This window comes from Calonectris borealis, chromosome 12, assembly GCF_964195595.1.
Source record: "Calonectris borealis chromosome 12, bCalBor7.hap1.2, whole genome shotgun sequence".
Classification (NCBI taxonomy): domain Eukaryota; kingdom Metazoa; phylum Chordata; class Aves; order Procellariiformes; family Procellariidae; genus Calonectris; species Calonectris borealis.
In genome coordinates, this window is record NC_134323.1 from 3,935,920 (window position 1) to 3,941,890 (window position 5,971).

Sequence of the window (5,971 nt, forward strand, 5' to 3'; positions counted from 1 at the left end):
ACCTCTGCACAGGGCTTTTTCTGAACTTCTCTTTCACTTCTCTGCACCGCCTCGTGGGACTCCCAACATAGCTGTCAGTACTTGACACAATGAGGTCTAAGGCTCTCCAGCTTGCAATGATTTCTGCTACTCCCTGGCAATGTCAATAATACAGATGTCACTACTGAAACAGAAATGTGGCAGGATGTGTCCATGGCCCACAGAGATGGCATTGCTAACGGGTTAGTAACAAAGTTAGAGACCTCAGGCAGAGGTCTCAACCTTTTAGAGGTCTGTGTCATGCAAGTAGGACAGTGATTCTATGACATTAAAAGAAATGTAAGAGGGAGAGGATGAGACTGTGTGCTGCATGAATCTCATCCATTATTAAATAAGTAAAACAAAAATTGATCTATCTCACCAAAGTATTTTTACGGAAGAGGAAAATACCAGCTGGACCACTAATTTTCTAAGTGAAGGCAGTCAGGATCTATGACAGGATATTGTGGGTTAGCTTCAACAGGGAGATGAAAGCAGCAAGCTACCATTTTGATGCATAAATATCCAATGCTTGGATACTATTCATCCATTTTCTTTCACCCAACCCAGGAGGTGCCTGTGTTTCTGCTGTCAGATATGCATATAACCATTTAATTGTTGCTCAACATTCCTCTCAGCTCAAATCTAGGGAATTTCGTGAAAGGTTTTGAATTGCCACAGCTTGCAGTTCTGGAGGCAGTCCTGCCTGCCCTCACCTGCTGCTTCTTGTGTCTTCTACCTCTGCCCATTTTGTGCTGGCACAAGCAGTCATACAGCCATGTAGCAATGGGATGGGACCATGCCTTTTGGCAGCAGTGACAAGTTATGCCCATTTAAACTCCTCTTTAAACTGCAGCACTGGATGTGAGACAAAAGTTAAATGTCTGGCAAAGTCAGTCATAAAATGATGCTTTCTAAGAAGAACCAAAGTAGACAGTTCACCACGTATTTTGCCTGCCAGCTCCGAGATGGGAGATGTCCTCTTGATGTAGCTTCTTTTCTTTCCAATAAAATACCACTGCCAAGAAGACACAATATTGTCCATACACCTCCAGACAAGGCAATCTCCAAGGTTCGAATACAGTAAAGTATTCGAAGGATTTGAACCATAGTTGTCACGGTGTAGGGAATGTGCCACATACACTCTTAGCTGGAGGGTTCAAGAGAAACACCAGCTTCGTATTTGTGTAAGATGGGGTTGGCCTGTCCTTGGCACTTCTGCAGGAGGTCAGGGCAGTGAATCTGAGTGAAGGTAAGTTCTTCTTTCCAATCCCACCCAGACATTTAAGTTTCAAAAAGTGGTACCTTTGAAAAGCTCTTCTCCTCAGCAAACTGCAACATAAGAGGTGAGGTGAGCCTCTCTCAACAAATGCTATTTTCTATGTGATTTAATACAAGAGTATCTGTATCTATTGTACAGACTGTGACTCATATTGGGCAGTTGTGTACAGTGTTGTATATGATGTTGTCAATGCTAAGATGTGTAGTCCCTGACAACTTAGTCCTCTGTGCATCAACAAGAGGCAAAGCCAGCAGCCAGCAGAGCATGTGAATGAAAAAACAGTTTGTAGAAATAGAAAAAGAAATAAAGAACCCGAAGCTTATGAACCGATCTTGATTATTGCTCCTCAGTTTCTAATAATTTGTTTGTGCGAGTTCATTTTTGGTTGGGTCTTTCAAATGTCAGGCAGTTACTACTTCTACAGAAGAGCCGCTCTCAATCTGCAAGCAACAGCAAGGATTTTAAGAATTACAGCTTAAAATTGAGAGGCATAAATTCTAAATTCAAGACTTCATATAGGTAACAAGGTAGCAAGTCATACGAATGTAGTACTTTGCCAAACTTGCCTGCTTTATACAGCAGAATACATAGGATTTTCTTGTTACACATCTGAAACAATTTCCTAATTTTGTTCTGCCTTTAAATTTATAGCTATAATTAAATACTTTGATTTGCTTTCCATTAGATTAAAAAAAAACGGTTAATAAGGAATCAATTGCTGATGCTTTAAAAAAAAGAAGAAATTCACCACAGAAACATTAAAGATCTAAATGGAATATGTAAATCGTTCCCATCAAAATAAGCCGGCTACAATCAGGACTGAATGTATTTTTATTTGGCCCCTTTCATGTCCTTCACCAGAGTCCATACAAGCTGTTCCCACAATATAACTCTTTGTGGCGTATCTGCTCTTTTCTCTTTCAAGGACAAGTACAATTAGCTCCCTCAGAGGCCAGCTGTGCTAGGGGTGAAGCATGGTCCTGTTTCTTGTTTATGGACTTTAAACTAGCACAACTCTTCTCTTGCCAGAGTGGCCTCAGCTCTGTTTTTCATAAAAGTGTGTTTGGTTGGGCTCCACTCATTACCATTTTCAACAGCTTGCCTGCATTTATGGAGATATTTCTCACCTCAAAAGAGCTTACTGAAGCGGTCAGCCGGGCCAGCTAACTAAAATGAACATACTGCAAATAAAAAGCAGATGAGCTTTAGTCCAGCCTGTCTCTTAGGTGCATTCAGTTTAACTCCCGCGCCCTGTTTTTCACACACTAAAGCTAAAGCTGCGTAAGACTCTGCTGAGCAAAGCTTAGCAGCTACATTGTTCCCACAGTGGTGCATGGTTCTACAATGTATTTTTTAACTCAGATTTTAAAAACAACTACTTTTAAACAGGCTTGATTTACTCCTTGTGTTTGGGGACAGAACACTCCCTTCATCTACTTTTTTCCTTCTGCCAGCTGTTATGTCAGTAATGAATGGAAACTGGCATAAAATCCACATAATTGGGTAAAACAGAAGTGTTTCACCTCAGCATCTGTACAATCAGGTCATACATCTTAAGAATGCATACTGAGACTACATAACATTGTCTTGGAAATCAGTATGGCTACATCCTAATATGACTAAATCTGATTCTGATGTTTGCATCTTCTGCCGTCTCATACACAGAATTCCTCCTGGCTTCCTGTATGGGCTGTACCTTGGGTACAATGGCTGCCCAGAATGGCGGCTTTGGAGAAAGCAGGTTATTCTTTCTGTAGCGGTTGGAGATCTTTCACTTTGAAGGCTCCTTGACCCCCGTGGATGTAAACTTATATGCAAAATCAGGGAGATTAATTCAAGGTACAGCCTCTGATCTAAGGCACATGTCAATTTTTAATGTACATAAATAAGCACTATTGCTGTTGAAAACTGCGTAAGACAGATCTAGTTACTTGAAATGTGTCTCATGGCTGTAAAGACTAGTACTTGTTGGAGAGGAGGTGGACGAAGGATAAGTATGTGAGACGAGAATGCCAAGTCATAAGTTTTAGACCACATGCCCTCTAAGGCCATGGATTTATACCCTCGCACTTTCCCTCCCCTTTATCTTTCCTCTAATACCAGGAGTGGTGTTCATTTTCCCAAAACCCTCATTCTGCATGAAGTTAGAACAAAAATGACAGTAGAAGTGACAGAGATGCTCTTTACTATTATTTCTGATCTACACAGAAGTAGTAAGTGTCCCAGTAAGTTTTCTTTAAGTTAGAGGTAGTCTTATTTCTGTGTTAATTCGCCTCTGTCAGTGAAGTCTGCAGAGAGAACAAATCCTGTTAGAATTCACAGTGCTTGTTTAATTGGACATTTGTGAGTATGCCAAGAGTTTATTCTAGTAGGTGTATGTGTGGGGGACCCTTTTTCATATTGCAATTCAGTGCTGTGGGGTTACAAAATGAATAAATTTGTGTGTGTGATTTTACAGCTAATACAGCATAATGCACAACATTTATCAAGTTGCATTTAGTGTCGCAATCTAGTTAAAGAGAGGCAGCTCTTAGTGCAGAGTCTGTAAGGAGGAAAAAGTCACTCCTGTAATCTCTTCAAAGTCTAACACGATTAAGACACTGACCCTTCTCACACCAGGCTTAAGTATCAAAATCTAATTAGAATCTTGTTACTAACCATATGTCCACAATCAAATCCTGGGTACTACAACTTGCCTGTCAGTATTTTTAGGGAAACTCGGTAATGTCTTTAAATTGGGCACACAGTGGCAAATTTTCTAAGAAGCGGAGAAGGCAATTTAGAAAAAAAATTTAGAAGTCGATAGTCCTACAGATAAAACGTTTAGAGGACAAAGCCTACATATTTTAGAAAAGTTGCCCTTCTCTTAATGCTGACATTTCTTTTGCTTTAAGGTGTATCTCACAGATACTAAAATCGGCCAAGAAATCGATCTCACCTTTGTAACTAAAGGATTAGACATGCTTCAACCCCAGATGTCCAAGTAATTTTGTATACTGGCATCATCAAAGAAACCCATGTCAAACACTCATAAAGAGACTCCAAACTTGCTGCATTACAGTACCTAGCCTGTGACATCTATAAATTTCTTGGAGATAGCAGGGCTCACAGAATTAAACTCCTCAGGAAAGAAGACTCAGATGTCATCATGCTAGTCTGGGCCAATTTCTCAGTTCAATTTTGGAGTTTAAAATGAACACTTGATGTGCAGTTTAAAATCAGAAATTACTCCAAACGCAAAACTGTGAGTCAGAGTTACTGGATTAAAATGGAATTTGGATGAAAATTTTGCAGGCTGAGGGCATCTCCACAGGTTACTTGTACCACGAATAAAACAAAAAAGAAACCTGAACTAGGTCCAGGTACCTCTGCTAGGCCAAAGGAAGAGGCCAGAGTTTTTCTTGTGTTGAACTCTCCTCATCAGAATTACATCTGAAAACCTTATTTACTAGCACAAATACACAGTTCTTCATACTGCTTTGTTTACCATTGAAAACCAGACAGACAGTAGCAACATAAAAATCCAGTTTCTATTTCAGTCAGCAGGTCCCATAGTCCTGTGTTCAAATAACCATTCTTTTCAAAAGGACAGTTAAAATATGCTAGGTTTAATGTCGTCTTTGTTGCCATACCAGGAATGTGAAATAAAACTAATCTCCTGATGGACCACGTACATCCTCAGGGAGAAGTTGAGATATCTCATCTCTGCTCTCAGCCAAAAAAATCTCCGACTCCAACTCAGATGGCGTAGTGGCCAGTCTCAGTACACGAACTGAATGAAGTAAAAGAGCCTTTCTGCAGCCAGACTCAGCAGCAAGGAAACACCTCCATGCTTTTTATTCGTTGCTTTTTTTGTAATAAATGTTAAACATGTTATGAATGGACACAACTTCCACTAACGTCACTAGGAAAGTGACATTATCTATGTCATATCTCTAGCAGTCTCTTTAGCGACTTCTAAAAGCTTTCTGCATTCTGAAAGAAAACAAGGATGTGCTCAATATACTGACGTCATGTTTCTCAGGACATGCCGTAAGAATAGGAGCCTTGGGAATTTTTGTAATTTCTTGTTCCTGACTGGAGTTGTGCAATTAAAGGTTGCTCATTCTTCCGCATTTAAAAATGTGTTATTTATGTGCTCACTGGCAACTCCATGAAGTTTCATATTTGAACACCTGCTTTCAGGAAGAAGTTTGTTCTTCCTGGAATTGATACCCTTCAACAAAAGGTCTCTTCAACAGAACTTGCCAGATACTCAGCATATCACTATGACCAAATGTGAATAGAGATGGTCAGTAGTGCCACTCCGTAGTGGCCTATTTGCCTGGATACCACTGTTAGGCCTATCACATTATTGAGTTCGTTTCTGTCTCAGCACCTACTCTTGATATAATGTTGAGAAGGGCTCTCTTTCCTCAGTAAAAGGCTGATCCTTCTCTGCTCCACATTTTCCCTTGTTGGGCCTCCAGCATTTCCCCTCCAGTACCTTCTCCATATTGTATGTTTGCACTCTTTCTGAGATACCAAGGCTTACAGTCCAGCCTCCAGGTTGCCCTCTGCATGCTACTTGACTGTAGCCCCTAGCTACTTTGGATGCTTTGGACCATGAGAGCAACGAAACCCACCACTGGGTTACTACTGGTGATCTGGAAAGGAGTCCTGAATACCCAG